The following is a 22,568-nucleotide window of genomic DNA, read 5'->3' as shown; positions in this document are numbered from 1 at the left end:
GCATTCTGTTACTTGCTGCACTTCTTCATTATTCTCTGCCTTTCTGCAGACTGGCTTTCCCCGGCCTGGCATACACAGGCCAGAACACCACGGCCCCACGGTCAGGCAGGGCTGACCACAGAATTTGCAAAGCCCAGAACAAAATTAAAATGCAGGGCCCCAGTTATGGGCAGGGTAGTCAATCTCTTTTTCCCAAGTGGTTACCACCTCCACCTATGGCAGGTCGTAGCTTCCAAGAGATCACAGCCACCACACTGGGACACACTCTGTGCCTGGATCCACGGTGGGTAGGTGGGAGGACTCTGCCAAGTTGCCAGTCAACCGTGCTGTGGCCCTCCCAGCCCAGGCAGGGAAGGCTGCCCCCTTGCCCCACCCCCACATTAGCACCCAGGTCCCTACCAGAGGCAGAGAGGGTGGAAGGCCGTGGGGTGGGGGAGCTGGAGGCACTGGGTGTTGGGGAGCAGGCATCTGAGAACCCATCTCAAGGAGGTAAACCGGGAGGTGAGGCCCTATAGGACCCAAGTCTCCATGCCCCTGGTTCATGCTCCACCGCCCCATTCGGCTTCACCTACCAAACATGAATTAGAGATCATAGTCTTCAAAAGGTCAAGGTCAACAACTGCAGAGCATTGAACCCTGAGCGTGGGGCCCTTCTGACCAGGGGGTGGCGTGATTGCAGTGGTCACACACCTTGGAGCCAGCCCTGACCTGCTGGACCCGGCTTTCTCTCCTGATCTGCCCTTCCCAGCGAAAAGAACAGAAGGGTCTCGGCCAGGGTCAGGCTCCCCCTGGAGCTATAGCAAACAAGGAGCCTGCCAGTGACCCCATAGCAAGGAGGAGATGATGGGCCACTTCCCAGAGAACTGAGATGCGAGCCAAGAACAGGGACCCAATGGTCCCTCCTGAACCCTCTCCTACCACCCACCAAGTGTTTTCCTACTATCTGCCACATACTCTCTATGCATAGATGAGCAGAGGAGGCCTGTTCCCACCCCAGTGGGCTGTGCCTCCTCCTCCTTTAGTAATGGGAGGCGCCAAGGCACCCAAGCTAGAAGGTAACACTTCTCAGCCTCCCTTGCAGCAAGAGTGGGTCAATGAGACAGTCGTAGAAATCACTGGGTGAGACTTCTGAGAAATCTTTTTATAAAGGAGGCTGACTCAAATGGAAGGGGGCGTCCCTTGTGCCCCTTGTCCCTCCCCTTCTTGCTGCTTGAAGGATTTTAAAGCCGTGAGTTTCACGATCAGGGGAGTTTGGGGGAGGGTGCGTTCAGTTGCCTGGCAAAGAGTCCTAGAGGATCTGAATGAAGGCAGTCCGGTGAGTCAGCGCAGGATAGATGTTATGGGTGGAGGACCCACACGATTTGATGGTGGGGACCATATCCTGCACCTTTTGTGTGCCAAGCAAAGTAGAATGTAAGCTCTGCGAGAGCAGGGCTTACCTTTGGATACGCAGACCTCGCAGGATGCCCGGCACAGAGTGGGTGATCCCGAAATGTGGTCCAATACATGAACGGAGAGAGTAAATGAACAGCGCTCCCAGAGGAAGCAGGCTCAAGGAGTCAGGAGCATCCGCGCCCCGGGGAAGAAATGATTCTCCAGCATTGCTTCTCTTGCTTCCTGCCACCTGCGATTGCCCGTCATCCCCATGCTTAGACCCAGTCAGGTTGCCTGGAGCCCCGGGGTAGACAAGTCCTAGGAATGCCACCCAGCTTTGTGTTATTCCCAACGCCGACTCCGACGATGCGGTTTGCAGACCCAGCTGAAGCGACTGTTTCCACAACATCACTTCCTCTGCAGCGTGAGAAAAGAGGAAGAAAACTTGCTCTGTGACTCTCGTCTTCCCCCAGGGAAAGCACAAAGCTGTTGGAAACAATGAGGGCAGCCCTGTGTAAAGGGGAGACTTTTGTCTGTGCAGTCGGGTTGCTGGGCCGGAGACTTCCTGCAGGGACATTCGGGAGCTTTGCAGAGAAATAAATGCTCACATTCAGAATGACCAGCCTAGAACACTTTTATGAGCCTTTTCTCCTCCCCAGGCTGTACACAGATAATAAATCAAATTAGCATCCTGAACCTCCCGTTCAACATCACTTGTCACCCGTCCCCCGGCACAAGGGGTAAGTGAGTTTCAGCAAGACTGTTCTCAGCTACAATCGGGCCACGTGGGATGGAGGCCTGTGGCCTCTTTGGAAATCATCTGATGCTTCCAACCTGGGCTGGCCACGCCGAGGTCACAGGGTCCTGCTGGTCATTCCAGACCAGATTGTAAAAGAGGTCGCTGAAACCCCAGTCTTACACTCAAGACTGGGTTGTTACTTCGAGAGAAAATAAACGTTTTCATTTCTTGGTTAATAATCTTAGGAACGTGAGCCAAAATAGACAACTGTCAGAAAGGGTGGGCGGGAGGGAGGGAGGAAAGGGGGGGGGAGAGAGGGAGCGAGAACAGACTATATCAATAATCAGAAACAGAGACCAGGCGCTTTCCTCCTCCATGTTCTGCCTAATGTAGTGACTTCCACCACAGAGGCATATGCAACAGATGTTGGAGGAATCAAACTGGAAAGGAGAAAGTTTGCTTTCAGGTAACCGGAAGTGAAATTTGTCCTCACTTCAGATTGCCCAATTAGTGACACAGAAGGGACAACTGGGTAGGTTCAGAAAATGAGGAGGGGAAAACTAACAATATGGTATAAAAGTACATTCTATCGGATTCTCTAAATAGAGGAATTTTTTTTTTTTTAATCACATCCTCTCTCAGGGGCCACCGGAAGGAGGGGGACAGCACAGAGAGTCAGTGGCAGCTCTCCAAATGGCAGATATGGTCCTACTGATCAGCATCTCAGAGCTATTGGCTAAGGTAGATAGCCTCATATTTGGACAGATGTGGCCTCACAGCTGGTGAGGGCTGTGACAGAAGCTGGCTGCAGGATGGTGGTGGTCCTGATGTGGTCCGTGAATTTAAAAAAAGAACCACTGAGCTGTAAACCATGCTTCCCCACCCCCTCCCCACGGCCTGCCTGTGGAAGAGAAGCCAATGGGCCATGTCTGCGGGGACATACACTCCTTCCTTCTTGCTATATGTTTCGAATCATCTCAAACTCAGTTCCAGCCTCCCTGACCCTAAGCAGAAGCCTCCAGAGAAAGAATAGCGTTGGGAAAGAAAGGGCTAACACCCAGTAAAAGCCGCTTTGGGTATGTGCCCCAGCAAGTTCAAATGCTGCCAAGCTGATTGGCTGGGAGGGAGAGGAGGAAGGTTAGTATATTTTTGAATAAGAGTTTCCTGTTACCTGCAAACACTCCAAAAACAGAGGTTTTATTGAGGTAGGACCATCATCTTAGAAGGATCAAGAGTTGAGGCTGCTTTCTCCAAAATCACTTGCCATCACCGGTTCTGTCAGTCACTCGTTCAGGCCCCCATTCATTCCACCAGAATTTGATGCCTACTGTGTGCCAACCACTGTGCCTAGTGAGAGAAAGAGAGCCCTCAAGAGAACACTACAAACACACGGGTCTGTACTTTTGATTCCAAGGCGAGCACCATAACAGAATGTTTAACCACCCTGGGCTGGAGTGTCCTGGGTTCAAATTCTCACTAAGTCATTTAACTACACTGGGTGACCCTGAGCTAGTTATGTAACTGAGTGTTCTCTATGCCTCAATTTCTTTTCTTTATTTGACAGAGACACAGCAAGAGAGGGAACAGAAGCAGGAGGAGTAGGAGAGGGAGAAGCAGGCCTCCAGCCCAGCAGGGAGCCGGATCAGTGCTCAACGTGGGGCTCAACGAGAAGTTCCGTCCCAGGACCCTGGAATCACAACCTGAGCCCAAGGCAGACGCCCAACAACCGAGCCACCCGGGCGCCCCATGCCTCAGTTTCTTGATCTGTAAAGTTGGAAGACTTCAGAAATAGCGCAAAGCGGAAGTGGGAGCTACTATTAATTATTTAACGCACTCTCTCCACCCCACCCCAGCTCTGCTCGGTGCCACAGCCCACCGCTGGGTGGTATTTCTGAGGCTGGCCAGGCCCTCTGCCGCCGGGCTGTGACCCTGGAAATCGGGTCAGACACTAGTCAAGGCTGCATATGCCTGGTCGGGAGGGAGGGGGTGCTTTCTTAGCGCGCGGTTGCAAGCGTTTCCCCAGGGCCTCCGGATAGTCTAAAAACTCACTTCGGAGGAGAGGAAGGAGCGTAAAGTGGCTCTTTCGATCTGAGACACCCCCTCCTGGAGAAACCACCCCCTCCCCCCAGCCCAGCGCGGAGTGAAATCTTAGAAGCCGCCGCTGCTGGGTTTGCACGGAATGCCGGAGTCGGTGGAAGCCGGAGCTGGTCGGCCCGAAGGTCAGCGAGTTGTTTTGAGTTCTCGTACCCGGAAGGGGGGGCAGGGAGGAGAGGACGCCAGGGCCCGAGAGACCCCGCATCAGAGCAGAAATTGTTTGTGCTCCGGAACAGGCAGCTCAGCGGAAGCCGCGACGGGGGCGGGTCACGTGCGGCGGTGGCGGCGCAGCTGGCGGGGGAGCCAGGCTGGGACAAGGGCCCGGCCGGGCGGGGGTGGTGGTTTTCGCAGCCGAGGGTAGAACCGGCGTGCTCCGGGCGCTGAGAGCGAGCGACGCCCGGAGCCCGGGGCGAGGCAGGCGCGCGAGTTACGGGGAGGTTGGGGGGGTGTGCGGGGGGAGCTGGTGTGGGAGCCGGGGTGCTGGCTGGGAGCTGTGCGCGGTGCGGCACAGGCGGGACGAGGAATTGCTGGGGGGGAGGGGCGGGGGGGCGGAAGCGGGTCCCCGAGGCCGGAGTGGCCATAACCGGACCGGCGCGGAGAGCGCGCGGGCGTCTGAACCCCGAGAATGGAGGCGCCACTCTCGTAGTCGCCGGCCTTGTTTTCTTCTTGCACGCAAATCCCGGAACGACCGGAACCGCCATCCCTGCCTGCGTCCCAGGGGCGCCCCATTCCGCGTGGAGGCGGCTGCATCCCGCTGGGCTACTCCGGGCAGGGATCGGCTGAGGCCGTGGCCCGGGAGGGCTGCCGAGGTGGCTCCGCGGAGGGTGGTGAGCCGGGGCCGGGGTGCACACGACACACACGTCTCCCCCCCTCCCCCGGAAGAGCCGGCGAGCGAAGGCGCGGGCCGTCTCTGGCGGCTCTTTGGGGACTCCCCGGGGGCGTGCGAGCCCTGCGGCGGCCGCAGAACGGGAGAGGGTGCTGTAGAGAAACCATCAGCCCCACCTTGAAGACTGGAGTGGCCTCGTGGCCAAGGGGTGAGGAGTCTCACGCTTTCCCAAAGCGGCGCGCGCTACTCCAGCGTGGGAGGGAAAGGACACAAACTTGGCCGCCCGCCAGACCCTGTGAAGACGCCTGACTTTGGTGTCCTCCCCCCCACCCGCTGGCCTGAAATGTACCTCTCCCACCACCGCCGTAGCCCACAAGGTTCAGGTCCGAGACCTGGAAGAGCGGGGGAGTGTGGGCAGGCCTCGGACGGGAAACCCACCCACGTTCCTCTCCCGCGCCACGCGAGGAAGGCGCAGAACAATTGTCTCGCAAAGTTTCCCGCGTCCCCTCACCCACCCTACAGAAGGGCGGCTTTTCCGGACGTGGGGGCAGGGGGAATGGCCTCGGAACGGGGAGCAGTGCTAGTTCCTTTTCCCGAGACCGGAACACAGGAAAGGGGCGCCGGCCGCCAGTGTGTTCGCGTCCCCAGAGTGGCGGCGCTTGGCCCGCTGCGACGTCTGCTCTGGGTCTCGGGGCAGCGGGAGCCGTGCAGAGTCTGGGACGACGTGAGACGCCATTTGCATTCCCCCCTCCTTCCTGCAGGTTGGCGGGGGCGGGGGTGTCGCCCGCCGCGGAAGCGTATTCCTGGCAGTGACACTGATTAGATGCTGTGTCGGTACGTGCACAGAATCGGGGTGGGCCTTCACCTCTCCTGTGCGCATACACTTTCTGTTGGAAAAGTTGCTGCCCCCCCCCACCCCGCCCTCCCCTGCTCTCGCCGCACAGCTGCTGTCTCCAGGGCGGAATTAGGCGAGCACGTTTGCTCAGCCCGAGGGAGAGAGGATCGCGCCGGCGCGGGGAGGCCGCCGGGCCCGGGCCTCGAAAATCCAGCCCTGGCTTTGCGTCGAGCTGCAGAGTGCGGCGCTTACGCGCGCCCGGCCAGCGGAGGCCTGGTTTCCATCTGCCCCTTTCGCCTCCGTGTTAAGTTCGCCGGGGAAAACCCAATCATCCGTGCAGAGTCCCTCGGAGGAGAACCCACCGTTCCCCCCCACCACCACCAAAGCCCGATTCTGACCGATGGAAAAAATGACAGTATAGGTCAGAGCAGGCTGCCCGCGAGTATTAATGCGGCCGCCTCCGTTCCCGGTGCTTGGGGAGGATGGGCGCCTCACCAGGAAACCGCCGAAGGGGGAGCCAGGAGGGCCGCCTGCCCCTTCCCGGGCTAGAAAACGTGGATTCTTAGAGAGACTAGACAAATGTGGTCAGACAGCTGCGGGAACTTAGCCTATCTAAATACAGGTCGTCCGTGTATCTTTCAAGCAAGATGAATTTTTTTTTTTTTAATCGAGTGTACGTTGAGTCAGTTACAAGCACTATGAGAACTGGTTAATCAGATTCGAATGAGAACCTCACATTTTTGCCTGGTATTAAACGTGTGTGCAGAAGGTGCTCGGCTGACCACGATGTCTCCTGGCACCACCCGTGTGTGTTCTAAGAAGGCGCGGTCTCCCTTGCATTCCACCTTGGAGGACTCTGAATATAACTCTAAAAGGGGATTTATTTTAGTTGTAGTTTCTATTTGGAGGCTGCTGAGTCCTTGCAAACTCCTGTCTGGGATTGTTTGTACCGAGTAGTAGATTTCCCTGGGTTTTGGCTTTTAAAGCCCACGTCCCCACCCCACCCCCGGGCTTTTTTCTTTTCCTGCATACGTGCCGCAGGGTGTGGGGAAACTGCCCCCCCTCCCCGGCCGACCCCCCGCAGCCAGCCCTGTGCTGCCACCACCTTCAGTCTCTCGCTTTGCGCACCACGCGGCCTCGAAAGAGGGGTAATGTCAACTCTCCGGGTGGCGCTCGAGAACTGGAATTCTGACTTCGGGCTCCGGCGGTGTCCCGGGCGGCGGCTTGGGGGCCCGGAAGCTGTAAAGGGGAAGCCCCGTAGGTGACCCCGAGGCTTCGGGAGCAAACCCGGAGGCAGCCGCGTCTTTGTCTTCCGCGGGCCTGGCAGCTTGGCACGCACAGTTCCGATAAGGATCAACCCAGAGCGGGAGCGCACCGCCAGCACATTTCAGTGTCGAGGCGAATGCCTGCAGCCGCGTCAGGGAAAGGCCATTTGCGTTGTCTCTGAGAAGGAAAAGGCTGTCCCACTTCATGAATTATGGGTGACCCGGGAGAGGCCAAGCCCCGGAGTGAGAGGCGCTAAGACCTCCTCAGACCTTTCTTTGCCCCAGCTCTTCCCCATCAACAGGAGACCCTGTTTCAAAGGGAATGTGAAGCTTCTTGAAATTCGAAATTTGGCCAGTTCTATCGACATAAAGAGTAGTGCACCTATGTATCCCTAAAATCAGGCCCAGGAACAAGGCCTGCCACATTCCAGACCTAGAGCAGCGTTAAACTCTGGCTAAAGTGCTTCAGAGAGCGGACCTCCAAGAGCTGATTTATAGGAGGTGGCTTTGAGCCATCAAAAAAGGGTGGCTTGGGAGAGTCTACTGGAGGTCCTCTCTCCCCCAGTGCTGTTTACCCAAGGCCTCAGGGAGAGGGTGGTGGGTAATGGTGCCTGAGCCCTGGCAGAAGCTTCCCATTAATCCAGTCTAACTGAGCACCATTAAAGCACGCCTTCCTCCCTACATCTCTAACACACACACACACACACACACACACACACACGCCTTTAAGGCAAAGTGTAGTTCAGACAGCTGGAGTCCATTTTGCCTTCTGGCCATTTTTGGTGGGTACTAGTGTTCTTTTCCTCCCTGCCCCAACCCCTGCCTCCATACGGCCTTTGGGAACTTGAACCGGCTGTTTTTTTTCTACCCTCTCCCTAACCAAAGGTAGGAGAGTACCAAATCATAGCAACACACACATTGTAGCAGCGCTCTAGGTGTTTTGCATATTAACTTCTATTATCCTCAAGACAACCCTATGAATTAGAAACTGTTGTTGGCCTCCTTTTACAGATGAGGTCTCATCATGGAAGTTCAGAACTGTTCAGCAACTGGCCTAAAGCAGCACAGCGTACGATAGGGCAGGAAGGGTCCTGAGCTGGGAAGGCAGAGCTGTGCTGCTTGTTGTCCAGTGTTGTGTAGTGAAGGCAAGCCCTTTTGGGGGATGTTTCAAGGGGGACTGCCTGAACCCCTACCTTCCAAAGGAAGAAGTTATGGGAAGATCCGAGAAGGCCCAACATCTGGCCCTTGTTTTCCAAAAGAAAGTTTTGGGGCTTCATACAGAAGCACGTTGTTGTGGCTCGCCGCTGGTGCTGGAGAAGGGGTCAAAGAAGGCAGTGCAAAGGCCCCATGCCCCACCTTGCCGCAGAGCATCCGGTGGTCACGACCAGCGGAGGCGGCTGGGGGCTGGGGACAGCCGATTATAGAGGAACCCCTTATCACCAAGTGTCAGTGGTCCTGGAAGGCGGAGCTAAACGGATGCTTGTGGGGGTAGCTGGGCCACACGGATCCCTGGGCTCCTCCAGCAGAACTGGACCGATGTCATAACCCAGCCCGCAGCTCCTGGCTCCCCTCCTCTTGAACGCCAGTCCTGGGCATGGAGCCCCGTGGCGGGGGAGGGGGGGCAGAGGGATGGGGCGGAGGGGGGGTGGCGGGTGGGCGGTAGCTGGAGAGGCCAGCCAGTCATTCCCTCTGAGGACGGCTGGTTCTGGGTTGCTCCCACCCACCCTGCCTCTCGTAAACACGGGACACCCTTTCCGGGCGAGAGTGCGCGCGCAAGCACATACACACACGCGAGCGCGCGCGAGTTCCAAGCGCACAACCGGCCACCCAGGCCTCCGCCTTCCTTTCCTCCTTCCCGGTAGGGCGGCTGTGGGGGAGTTAGGGTGGAGGGGCCGAGCAGCCCTCCTCTTCCCCAGCGACAGTGCGCATGCTGCACCCCTGGGGCCTGCAGCCAGGCCTGTGGACCTCCTGCCCACCCACCCCCTCCCAGCAAGTGGCGGTGGCTGGCGGGGACCTGTGCACTGTGTTTCCTGATGGCTCTTTGGGGGAGGATGGGGAATCCAAAGGAGAGGGCCAGGCAGTAGGGTGAGCGCGTGGATGGCGATGGCGATGAATCCTCTCTCCCGCGAAGGCTAGTCGGCCTCCAGCCATCCCTCCAAGGGGTCTACCTGGCACGTCTTGTATTGGACCAGCCTGACTCCCCAGCATGCCTGGCCAGAGTGAGGGTATGTGTGTTGGGTGGGGGTTCGTGGTCAGAGCCGGCGCTGCATGATCAGCTCCCCACCCCCTCGAGCCTCTACTTTCAGCACGCGAGGACTCGTGGCCCCGCTGCCCTCCCCACCACCGGGGTCTGCGGAAGGGCAGGCTAGCCGGCCTGGCCGCACTCGCCCGCGATGAGCGCGGCTCCGGGAGCCCGGGCCGGCCGCCGAGCTAGGGGAGGGAGCGCCGCAGCCCGCGCGCCTCGAGGCAGAACACACGCCTTTCCCGGAACCTTGAAACCCAGGGGAGTCGCTGCCATCTTCGCGTGACGAGCAGCGAGACGCCGGTGATTAAGTGTTTCTTTCCGGCTCTCTCCCCGGGTTGCGGCTCGCCTCCTTTCCACAGGGCTGGGAGAATAAAACCTGGAGAAAAACACAACTGCGCTCCACTCGCACACCAGGTCCCTTCTGGCCTCCCTGGGTGAGCCGGCACGAGGCACGCTCGGGCTCCTTCCACCTCGCCTTGCCAAAGATCGAGGTCCAGGGCCACGTGCCTCAGTTTCCATGCCCCCCCCCATCGTAGAGTCTAATGGGGAGGGGGCTCACGTTACTAAAACCACCCGATTTCTCCCCTCCCCGTCTGTTCTCCTCCCGTGGGGATTAAACCTTAAACAGGAATCCCCCACCCACACTAGGGACTAATCCTGCCGCCCCTCCTGGGATTAACTCGGCTCACAGGTCCATAAAACACTTCCGGCACGGCCAGAGGGTCTGTCTGTAGAAACACTTTAAAATTGTCCTCCCGGGTCTGCCGTCAGAATTGACTCGGGGGAGGCAAGTGAGTAAACAGGAGGCTGTAAGGGTCGAGGCGGGTGGGGGTTGCAGGCTGGGGAGGAGCTGCCCCAGTTGGAGGCGGTGAGGGCAGTCTCAGCCTGGAGGGTGGCCCAGGACCCAGCAGACAGAGCTCAGAAAAGGATGCAGCATTTGCTACAGGGCACTGATTTGGAGAAGGGGGGGGGTGCAGGCAGGAGGAGGCCTGTGTCAACCTAATCCTGGCCCTAGTTCTGTGAGGCAGACTGGATCCCTAAAACTTGGTGGGGAGGAGGGGCTCAGGCTCCCCTGCTGGCGGATGGGAACAAGAAGTGTGACGCCCCCCCCCCCAAGCTCAGGTGGAATTCTGAGGCCCAAAGTGTCAAAGCGCTTTGGTTTTTTTTGGTTTTTTTTTAAAGATTTTATTTATTTATTTGACAGAGAGAGATCACAAGTAGGCAGAGAGGCAGGCAGAGAGAGAGAGAGAGAGGAGGAAGCAGGCTCCCTGCTGAGCAGAGAGCCCGATGCGGGACTCCATCCCAGTACCCTGAGATCATGACCTGAGCCGAAGGCAGCGGCTTAACCCACTGAGCCACCCAGGCGCCCCTCAAAGCGCTTTGTTAAAGGGGAGTGCACCCTCCATTTCACTGGGATCAATGTGCAGCCTCTCTTACCCTAGAAAACACAGTGACTTGGTCAGTAGACAACAAAACAGAGCGAAAAGCAGCCGTTCCTCAAATCCATATGGGAATGTACCAGGTCAAGGGAATCCAAAAGCAACTTAATATTTTGAACCTCTTTTTCTTTTACATCACTTCAAATTAAGTTTCTGAAGTGATGGGAGAAGCTTTGGAATGTTGTAAGAGAAAGCTCTGTCCCAACTCGAGGGGGGGGGGGTTAAACGGAAAGAGAAAGGACCTTCGAAGTGGATCCAGCCACATTGTGAGGAGAAATCTGGATGAAGACTCAAAATTCAAAGTAGCTTTCTAGCTCCTTCAGTTCTTCTGGAGAGCAGATGCCAGAGACAGCCACTCCATCCCTCAGGACCCCGAAAGTAGGCCGTGACTCAGGCTGGGTCATCTAAGTGTGTACGAGGTGGAGGTGACGTTGGAGTTCAGGGTGGGGACAGTGACGAAGGGTAATATGCTTAAATTGAACATCAGAAGACAGAGGCCTGCCTCAGGGTCCTGAAGGCCTAGAGCCGCTAAAACTGTGTGTGGGAGGAGGCGCCCCGGGGACTCCTTCCCCACAGATGGACTCACTCAGCGTGAACGGCCCCAAGTGGCACCCAGGCACGCCCGGGACAGAGGCCCAGGCTGTGCCCTGCACCCAGCCTAGCAGATTGCTGGTGGGGGGGGGCTCTGGCTGGACCGCTCACCGCCCTTCCTCTCCCCTCCCCTGCCCTGTAGCCTCTGGGCAGGGTCAGCTAGCCTCCACCCCACTGCCCCTTGTGCGCCGGGCGCCCTCCCCTCCCTGGCGCCGGGCCTGGATCCCGAGGCCTCCTCCGCCCCGTCGTCCCGGTTCTTCCCGCCTCGTGATTCATTTAGCGGCGGTACAGAAAGCCTGTTTACCTCCGCAGCCCAGGGCGACTGATCTGCTTAAAAAGCCCCAACGCCAGCGCCGACCAGTAGGGGGGGATTGTCCTATAGATTATTTCTCCTCCTGGGTGTTTTTTTTTTTTCCCCTTAAAGAGAAGGCTTGGTTGGAGAGGGGGGTGGGGTGGCGTGTTGCTGCTGTTTTTTAAAAACACCGTATTTGAAAGAGAAACAAAAGCCGTTTAGGAGGTACCGGGGCTGTTTTTACAGATAAAAAGTGCAGCGAATACCACCGGGCCCCCAGCAGTGATAAACTAAATGGTTGGCCGATTCGGCCAATTAGCAGTTAATCTGTTATCTGCGATCTGCAAACAAGTTTTTTGAGGCTCCAAGGACACCGAATTCCTGTTCCCGTTGGCAGGGTCGTTCGCGCTCCCGTCCGGTGGGCACCTCTGATGCTCTCGGTTTCTCTTCACTGGGAATTCGGCTCCCACAAACATGTTTTGCGGGTGGGAGGACAGACTTGAACCACAGAAAATTCACTTCCGCAGCCGAGGAGCCGCCCGCCTGCATCTCCCCTCGGGCCTGAGCTTGCTCCCCGTTGGTATTTTACCCCCTTCCCCAATTTCGCAGCCCTCCCATTCTGCACGCAGTAGGCCTCCAACACATGTGGAATGAATGTCAAAAGCTATAATGAGGCGCTCGGCCTGGAAGGCAGCTTGGCGCGCGGCCTCGCCTTCGGAACCCCATTCCCGTTCCCGGAGCCCCCAGGTCGCCGCAGCCTGTGCGCGCCTTCACCCTGCGCGGGCCGGGCGGGCGGGGGAGGCCGGGAGGCACGAAGCGCCTGGAGCCTGCACGATGATAAATATTGCGCAGACAGCCCATAAATAATTTGCATTATGTTCAGCTGACAACGCAGGGCGATTAATTTTAATAGCTACATATTTGCCTGGGCTGCTGCTTTCGTAGGCCGGGTAATGAAAGGCGAGAGGCCGCCCTGGCTCCGTGCTCGCGGTCTCAGAAGGCAGCCGGAAGGTGCGGGAGCGCCCGACGCTGCGTCTCCTCCATGCAGCCCCCCGGGGAGCCCTCGCCCCAGGGCCTCCCTTCCGCCTTCCACGCTGTGCAGGGATGGGGTGCGCGCGCTGCCCGAGCACCCCGGGGCCCGAGCAACAGGAGCCACCATAATGACACTGCACATTTGCCTGTACGGGGACAGCCACTTGTGGACTCGGAGACCCTCCCCGAGGCGATGCACCCCACCCGGCCCGAGTCCGAAGTGAACTCGGGAGGGGATTTCACATTGCAGTTTGGTGGCGGCGGGGGGTTGCTGGTGTTAGGCGCCGCCAATTCGCCGGTGGGCCCCAGCGCGGCGGAGACTTTTCCGCCCTCGGGACCCGGACAAGGGACAGAACAAAGCCCGGCTGCCCACGCGTCCTCTCTGCGCGCGTCCTGAGTCCCGTCCCGCTCCCCGCGGGAGGCCCCCCCTAAAATGCTTCCCGAGCTCCTCGGTTGAAAGGACCGCATACATAAAGGACGGAAGAAAGGGTTCAGTGGAGCTCTTAAAAAGGGGGGGGGCGGGGAGGCGAGCGCGGGGAGGAAGGACACAGCGCAGCGGCCGCCGCGGTCCCGTGGTGGCCGGGTGCGCGCGTGTGCGTGTCTGTGTGTGCGTTCCGATGACAAAGCCCCGCCGCCGCCAGCCAGCTCCTGGCTGCCGGAGCAGTGGTGGGGGAGGGGAGAAGGAGGAGGGGAGCCAGCGCTCGCGTAGGTAGCGGGGAATCGAAGCTTCCCCAGAGAAAGAGTTCATTCATGAGCTGGCGGAGACCTCCTGGCCGGGCCAGGTGGAGCCTCCTGAAGCCCACACCTGTGTATTTCCCTTTTTGGAAAGGGGGGAACGCATCGATCATTACCATATTTTAATTGCCTTTCGCAAAGGTCATCTCTAATTATGGGTTGCGAGGAGGGTTGGCCAGAGGTCTGTAGCCCTTTATTATCTTTGTGTATGTGCGTGTGTGTGTGTGTGTGTGTGTCTCGCCACTGAGACAATGCACCCAGCTCTTCTCGAAATGCCAATCTGAGGGTGTCCGTGCGCGCCTGCGAAGCGGTCACGACGTGCTGAATCCACGCAGACAGACCGGGCTGCGTGCACAATAAAAGCCGAGCAGGCGGCGAAGGGCCGCGCAGACCCACGGGTTTTCTTTTTAGAAACGGTGGTGCGAAGAGATTTGACAATAATAACACGCAGCAGGATTAAATCAGGGCGGGAATAAGAAAATGCATTTTCGTTTCTAGAACCGCGGGCTCCTTTTAACCCATCCGATTCCCCAAGAGCTTTTTGTACCCTTGTGGAGTCCAGCTCAGGGACAGGTGGTGGGCACTTAGCAGCTGGAGACTGCCTGATGACGTTCTGGGCCAGCCACATTATTTCAATATTAATCTCTTCCTTTAATTCAGCATGTTGTCAGTTACAGGCACGTGGACTCCTCAGCCACGTCTGTTTGATGGGAAATGATAACTGGCCAGCCAAAAAGGAGAAAGAATATGTTGAGGGGATTTTAACTTTTAAAAGTCTTCATTTCCTTAGTTTTCATCGCTTGGGCAAACCCTTGAGGCACAAGTCTATTTTAACTTCATCAGAGGGAGAGCAGTGCAGTCGGGAAGGTTGTTGGACCTTCAGGGGGTTGGTGGGATTTTGAAGTTAAGGTGTCCGTGTTCAGTAAAGAGCTATATGGTCCAGAGTGGGCAGCAGCCATTCTGAACTTGACTTTCTCAAAGGATCCTGGCACCTTTGAGCCTGCATGCTGGTGCAGCCAGGGGCTGGGGTCAGGAGCCTTGGAAAGTTGGGGGCTCTTATCCTGGCTCTGCTTCCTGCCTGCCACCCCCCCACACCTGGCCTCCTGGCCTCACCAGCAACCAGCTCTGCCCAGAGGAAGGCAGAGCCAGATGACTGGTCCAACCCCTAGAGATTGCCTGGTTTTCTCCTCCCCTGTAATCAAAACCAGATGCACTTAAGCGCCTTTCATCAGAGGAAGCCCAAAGCCCTTTAACAGGCTTCAATAAAAGGCTTCCTAGGGCCTACCAGCCTGCTCAGTGTCTGGGACCCTGTGCCCATTTCCCAGCTGCAGAAGCCTGGGGCTGCAGCGGGGGCTAGCTCCTTCTCTGGGATCCCCCAGAAGCCAAGGACAACTATTCAACCGCTGTGGCTCCTCCAAGGCAAGTAGGGTACCAGCATCCCTGCCAGGTGTGCGGGGACAGATCCCGTGGACAGGAGAAAACAGACGTGGGAGGGAAGTCAGCAGCTCATGCCTAAGGAAGGACAAGAAGAGGGGCCTATGAGAAGGAACCAAAGGAACCAAGATACAGAGGTGGGCTGGAAAGGCAGTGATGATCAGAATATCCAGAAGGGCTCCAGGGTTCATGGACCATTTCCCCCTCAGCCCCCTTGTGCCACTGTATTGTGGTGTTTTGACTCCCCAAGGGCAGAGGCGGTCTTATTTATCTTTGCGTGCCCACCTCAGGGCCTGGCACAAAATACATGATCGAAATGTTTGGGAGATTGGGGCGCCTGTCTGGCTCAGTTCCTAAAGCATGGAACTCTTGATCTCCGTGTAGTGAGTTCCAGCCCACATTGTTAGGTGTAAAATTTACTTAAAAAAAAAAAAATGTTTAGGGACGCCTGGGTGGCTCAGTTGGTTAAGCAGCTGCCTTCGGCTCAGGTCATGATCCCAGTGTCCTGGGATCGAGTCCCATATCGGGCTCTCCTTGCTCCGCAGAGAGCCTGCTTCTCCGTCTGACTCTGCCTTCCACTCTGTCTGCCTGTGCTCGCTCTCGCTTGCTCTCTCTGACAAATAAATAAAATCTTAAAAAAAAAATGTTTAGGGGACGCCTAGGTGACTCAGTTGGTTAAACGGCTGCCTTTGGCTGAGGTCATGATCCCAGCGTCCTGGGATGGAATCCCATGTCCAGCTCCTTGCTCAGAGGGGAGCCTGCTTCTTCCCCTGCCCTTGCTCTCTTGCTCTCTCCCCCTCTGGCGAATAAATAAATAAAATCATTTTTAAAAGTTTTGGGATGTTGCAGGTATGGTAGACATTTCTGGAACAAGACATATGTGGGCTTAAGGTGGGAACTTCTGCCCTCCCCCCGCAATGGTTGTATAACCTGAGACTCAGTTTCCTTATCTGTGAAATGGGTATGAGAATGCCTACATCCCAAGATTGGGGCAAGATTAGGTGAAATAACGGCACTTAAAACACCAGGAAGATAATAATATTTTAATAAATGTGCCCTAGTTCTTGAGAGAGTGAGAGAGAGTTTGTGCTGATGTTATTTGGAGTATAGGAAGGAAATTTCTTGCAAGGCCCTGGCTGGGTAAAGGTCTCACTGGCCTGGGATTTGGGTCAGAAGAGACTGTTGGTTCTAAAATATGTGTTCCAGGCGCACCTGGGGTAGCTCAGTAGGTTAAGCCTCTGCCTTCAGCTCAGGTCATGATCCCAGGGTACTGAGATCTAGCCCCATGTTGGGCTCCCTGCTCAACAGGGAGTCTGCTTCTCTCTCCCTCTGCTCTTCCCCTTGCTTTGTTCTCTCTCTCTCTCTCTCAAACAAATAAATAAAATCTTTCATTATTCCAGTTCCAGTAGCACTGTGAATCGGAGCCGTGGGACCTCACTGTCCAGAGGAGGCAGGCAGCCCCGCTGTGAGCTCTGGGAGCCATGCCAGCCTTCAGACTCACACTCTTGGGGAAGGGGTTAGGTCCCAGGCCCTTGGGCTCTCCTCTGCAGGCCCGACTTGGGACTGAGCCCTGGTTGTGCTCTGAGGGTCAGGCCTCCTGGGCTGAGTGACTGGCAGATTCTAGTTGGTGCTGGCTTTCCGTGGTCCTGGGGCCGGGGGGGACGGCACTGTCCCTTCTGCCTGACCTCTGCTCCTGCTTCATGGCCGTATTTTATCTTCAACAAGTTCATTCTTCAGCCTTTGGCTGGGCAGAGATGGAATGTTACCTGCCTCTCTTTGCTGCTTGTCTTTTCTGGCCTGTTCAGCACCCCACTTCTCATGCCCACCCCACCCCACTGTACCCACAATTTGACAATTTCACTTCACAGTCTCTTTTCTTTTGCTCCCTGGCTTTCTTGCTTGTGGGGCGTGAGGGGGTGCCCCTGGGGGTCCCTACATCCCCCTCCTTAGTCTTCCACATGCTATGTTCTTGCACCCCCTTCCCAGGACTAATCCTCAGAGCTCAGCCCTTTCCCTCGGGAGGGCTGGCTATGAATTCAGTCCGTGAAGTGGGGGCAGAGGGAGGGTCAGGCCAAAGGGCACTGCTGGGTGATTCCATGAGTGTATGGCCTAGCCACTGTGACTCTGAGTATCGTGGATGAAAATACACGAGTCTGGAGGGTGACACGAGTGGAGTAGTTGCAGACAGGGAATGAGAGATGTGGAGTTTGTGGGGAAGAACCTGATGCTGACACTCCTTGCATATTTCCATCCTTCCCCATCCCCAATAGGAGAACCTTCAAGAAGAGGCCAGAGGAAGGTGGGGAGAGAACAGATGGGAGAGCAAAGCCAGCTGGGTGGAAATGCCTGGTCCCTGTCTCCTGCCCAGTGAACTGGGTCCCTCGTGCAGCCAGTGTGGGTCAGGAGGGGACAACATATAGAGTTCCTTCAACCAGGTCCTTTAGGGAAGCGTGAGATCAGATTTGAGAAGACAGCTCATGGTCCTACAGGGATTCCATAAAGAACAAGAGATTAGTTGTGTCAGCGAAGGTGGAGGATTTGAGTCCCGATCAAAAATGTCTTGCTGTCAACACTTCTGTTTTTTATCCCGCTCACATTCTTCTAGGGATTTAACAATGATTGTCCCTACTTACTATCACAAAAACAAGGGTCATCGAATGTCCGCTGCAGGGGTGCTCGCTCCAAAGCAACTGACTTCTGCTCCTGGGTTCTGTGGGTCCAAATTTGGTGGAAAGTCTCAACAGCTGGGAGCTAGAATCGTCTGGGGACGGCTTCACCCACATGTCTGGCTGGTGCCTGGGACCTCAGCTCTGTCCCACTGCATGGACACAGGGCTCCCCATGTGGCCTAGGCTTCCACATGGTATGGTGGCTTCGGAATGGTAGGCCTTGAAGTCACACAGCAGCTGCTTGAGGCTCCCAGACCAACCCTGCCAGCAAATGGGAAGAAAGCCGCATCACGTCTTCAGACCCAGCCTCTGAAGTCACATGGTGTCATTTCAGCTCCACTGTACTGGCTGCAAGGAGTCACAAGCCCATTCAGAGTCAAGGGAAAAGGAGGAGTGGCAAAGAACTTGTGGCCATGGTGAGGGCAGGGGGCATGCCCAGCACTCTTGAGAGCTAAGCTTAATGAACAGTGGCTCTAAACAGAATGGTCTATATTGTAATAGAAACTGGTACTCTCGAGAGGCCACATAAATTATACAGGGGGTGGGTAGGGGCGCCTGGGTGGCCCAGCTGGTTAAGCATCAGGACTCTTGATTCCCACTCAGGTCTGATGATCTCAGGCTGGTGAGATCGAGCCCCACATCGGGCTCCATGCTCAGTGCATTTGGCTTGAGTTTCTCTACCTCTGCCCCTTGAAGCCCCCTGCCCTCTCTCTCTCTTCTTTTTTCTCAAAATAAATAAGTAAATCCTTTAAAAAATATTATACAAGAGGTGGGGAGGCAGAGGGTTGAAATTAGGCCAGGGTAAAAGAAATGGGTCTGTACAGCAAGTATGGATTTTATGAAAAAATAGACAATATCTGAGGACAGCTCTGTCTGTGAGCTTGGGAAACCTGAGAAGGATGGAGAAGAATTGTGTGCTGGGATCAGATGGGTTCTAGGCCCTGCAGCACTGAAAGGGAAAGCAGGTAGGGCACAGGACTTAGCTGCCCCCATCCTTCGCCCTCCACTTTTGGGGGATCTGTGGCAGCCCTTCATTGCTTCAGACAACACAGGATTATGTACTATTTGCTTACAAGTCGCCTCTCCCCGCCGCCAGCATATGGGCATCTCTGTGTTGGTACAAAGCTGGAGATGTAGTCGATGCATTTCCGAAAGTAAGTGTGGAAAAAATAATACATTAGTCTAATAATAAATTACCCTAATATTTAATGTTTGTCCCCTACCCTCAGGTGTGGTTTTAAATATCCAGCACGAAGAGTGTTGGGGCTGTGTACATCTCTAGAGCCCCAGGTTCTCATTATCTTTGTCTCTAACCCCTGAATGGAGAGTTTGACTTCTAATTTCATGCTAGGGGTTTCACAGGCAACGTAATTGTATTTGCCTCTGCCTTTGATCTGCTCCTTGATCCGCTGTTTCATTGTGGCTCAACTAGGAGACAGAGATGGAAACGTGGTGGAAAAACATGATTTTGTTTTGCCTTGGAATTGACAGTGATTCTTTTCTCTGGCTCCCTTAACGTGACACACCTTCCCTAAACCTGAAATCGAATTGTTTTCCCCGTTTTTGAAAATCCAAAAGGCATGTGCCCCCTTTGGCATGCTTTCCTTTTTGCTCACAAAGATTTAATTTTCAGCAAAGACTTCGGGGGCAGGATGCTCATGTTTGAGATCTCCATGAAAACTAAGTCCCCCCGGGGTTAGCATAGAGTTTCTGGGTGAACTCTGACCCATCTGCCCCTTTCCTGACCTCACCCCGACTTGCCAGGATGTACCTGGTGGACCTCGGGGCCTCCCTTCGGGTGATCTTGGTCTGTGTGGGGCTGGCTGCTTTGCTTCTGGAAGCCAAAGAAACCCAGATTCAGCAGGAACCTGGCAGGTCAGAGCCAAGCAACATTCAGTTTGACTCCTAAAGTCAGCGGGCTTCTCAGGCTACAGGGTCCGATACATGGGGTTTTTCCGGCTGTGCCTTTCATGAAGGTCCCCAGCCAAGACCGGGAGCGAGGGCCGGAATTCAGGCCCAGGGCACCTTTCCCCCCTTCTTTCAAAGTCACCCAGGAGGCTAGTGGCCATTCTCTTCTCAGGGTGGAGGAGAAACAGATTCTCTCTCTGATCAAGAAGACAAGAGAAACAGTGACACAGGGCAGGACAGGGGTCAAAAGTGCGTCTTGGGAGCAGAGTGGGCCCGCCTAAGGCTGCAGACCAAGCCAGTGTTGACCCAGCAGGTTAGAATAGTAGGCCCATTTACTGACTTACTCTTTGCTCTGTCATCTGCAGGGGCCAGTGTTCCTAAATTACTGAGTCCCTCCTAGGCTTTATTTGGAGTTAAAAAAAAAAAAAAAAAAAAGACGGGTGTCACTCTATCTATGTGTCTTGTTTAGCAAGCAGGGTGGGGGGGGGTGCCATGTTTTCTTCGGTTGTGAATATGAAGACTTTAAGGGATGTTGCTAGCTTGAGGCCTTTGAGGGTAAGACCGGAACAGCCCATACAATGGAGTTTGACTTCCTAACAAGTCACCTGTGAAAGAAAATTCACACTCCTGTGTAATGGATGGTGATAATTTACATTTAAAAGTCGCTGGCTCAGTCCTAGAGCATACATCTAGATCCTGGGTTCCTGAGCTCAAGCCACACAATGGATGTAGAGATTACTTTAAAAATACAAAGGTTAAAAACCAAAAATGTCTAAAATAAATAAAAGTGGAAGCTCAGAGCACCTGACTGATTCTGTAGAGCCTGTAATTCTTGATCTCGGGGTCATGAGTTCAAGCCCCATGTTGGGTGCAGAGCCTACTTTATTTAAAAAAAAAAAAAGTGTAAGATCGTCCAGATAAAGCAATTCCTAATCAAAATTAAACAACTCCAAAGAGGGACTTTTCTGGTGTTAGCAATAGGCTGCTAGCGAAAGCCTTCGGAAGCCTTCTATATTAGGCCTGGAAAGCCAACTCCTGTTCCTCCCATTCATTTCTGTAGTGGATGGTATTGGTATTCCAAATTCCATGAATACTTGGAAAGGTATTTTCACAATAAAGCCACAAACAGGGTCTCTCTTGAGAAGGATGAATTTAGAGAACCTGTTCTTCCCCTTTAACCAGGAATGTGTAGTCTGGGAGCCCCAAATCCACTCATCTCCCTCCCCAGTTTTTCCCCCCACTTTTGGTAATTTGAATTGGGTATGTTGAAGAATTAGACGGTTTTGAAGGACATTAGTTACATCCTCTTGACTGAGAGTTCTCAAGTTTATTCTTCTAAATGTGGAGGAGGGGGGTGTCTGGGTGGCTCAGTTGGTTAAGTCTCTTAACTCTTGATTCAGCTCAGATCATGATCTCAGGGTCGTGGGATCAAGGCCTGCGATGGCTGGCTCTCCCCAAGGAGTCTGCTGGAGATTCTTTTTCTCCCTCTCTCTTTGCTCCCCCACCTGTCCGCGCTCGCTCTCTCGCTCTTGCTCTCTCTCTCAATAAATAAATAAATAAATAAATAAATAAATAAAATCTTCCTTAAAAAAATTTGATGTATATATTTTTTAAAGATTTTATTTATTTATTTGGCAGAGCGAGACACAGCCAGACAGGGAACAGAAGAAGGGGGACTGGGAGAGGGAGAAGCAGTCTTCCTGCTGAGCAGGGAGCCCGATATGGGGCTTGATCCCAGAATCCTGGGATCATGACCTGAGCCGAAGGCAGACACTTAACAACCGAGCCACCCAGGTGCCCCCAAAATCATGTGTCTTTAAAAAAATTTTTCAAATATTTTATTTATTTACATGAGAGAGAGAGAGAGAGAGAGCGCGCAAGTGAGAGAGAGCCCTAGCAGGAGCTGGGGAGAGGGGCCAAGGCAAAGGGAGAAGCGGACACCCTGCTGAGCAGCAGCCCCATGCCAGGCTCCATCCCAGGACTCTGGGATCATGACCTGAGCCTAAGGCAGATGCTTAACCGGCTGAGCCACCCAGGTGCTCCTGTTGTTTATTTTATTTTATTTTTGAAGATTTATTTATTTGAGTGAGGAAGAGTGAGCGAGAGACTACATTGGTTGGGGGTGGTGAGGGGCAGAGGGAGAAGGAGAGAAAATCTGGGGCAGACTCCCTGCTGAGTGCAGAGACCAACCAGGGGCTCAGTCTTGGGCCAGAGATAATGATGCGGCTGAAACCAAGAGTCAGTCACCCAACCACTGCACCACCCAGGTGCCCCAGAATGTGTTAGTTTTTCTAAAAATTGGAGTTTTTCACAAAGAACTGTTTGCCCAAAGTTTACAAAGCCAAATAGTATGTAAAGTCTTGGTACAAAAAAGCAGACCCCTCCCTTGTCCTGCCTGTTTCTTCTGGTAGATACCATAATTTTAAGTAATATGTAGATGTGGCCTTCTCTTAAATAACCCACTGTAACTATCTATCATCTGTTGACCTCTTAGTATAAGAGAGGAGGATTTTGGTTTTCTGCATCATACTTCCCCTCTCCTACTCTTACAATAGAGCTATGTCATAATTTCTTAAGAAATTCATATTCAGGGGTGCCAGGGTGGCTCAGTGTTTAAGCAGCTGCCTTCAGCTCAGGTCATGATCCTGGGGTCTTGGGATCCTGCTCAGCGGGAAGCCTGCTTCTCCCTCTCCCACAGCCCCTGCTTCTGTTCCCTCTCTCCCTGTGTCTCTCTCTGTCAAATAAATAAATAAAATATTAAAAAAAAAAGAGGGGTGCCTGGGTGGCTCAGTGAGTTAAGCCTCTGCCTTCGGCTCAGGTCATGATCTCAGGGTACTGGGATCGAGCCCCACATCGGGCTCTCTGCTCAGCTCGGAGCCTGCTTCCCCCTCTCTCTCTGCCTGTCTCTCTGCCCACTTGTGATCTATCAAATAAAGAAAATCTTTAAAAAATTCATATCCAGTGTTTCCTTTGCGACCACATACATATTGCTTATTGCCGAGGCAAATGAGCTTCAGTGATTGCATTCCCTTTCCTGTATTTTTTTCCCCCTGGGGTTAATAATTGCCTCAGTTTTTAATTTGCTTAATTT

General features: G+C 54.6%; 1 protein-coding gene across 1 annotated transcript in view; it reads left to right on the top strand.

Annotated features, from left to right (window-relative positions):
• Positions 1-4,258: 4,258 nt before the first annotated feature.
• BCOR (BCL6 corepressor) overlaps positions 4,259-22,568 on the top strand; it is a 121,565-nt gene continuing 103,255 nt past the window's right edge. Inside the window, exon 1 of the mRNA XM_045089462.1 lies at positions 4,259-4,332. The gene's annotated coding sequence lies outside the window, so the exon portion shown is untranslated. The remainder of the gene's footprint in view (positions 4,333-22,568) is intronic.

This window comes from Mustela putorius, unplaced genomic scaffold (genome assembly GCF_011764305.1).
Source record: "Mustela putorius furo isolate JIRA1106 unplaced genomic scaffold, ASM1176430v1.1 tig00003836_pilon_pilon_pilon, whole genome shotgun sequence".
Classification (NCBI taxonomy): Eukaryota; Metazoa; Chordata; class Mammalia; order Carnivora; family Mustelidae; genus Mustela; species Mustela putorius.
Note: the sequence above shows the minus strand (reverse complement) of the source record. Positions and strands in the feature narration are given on the sequence as shown.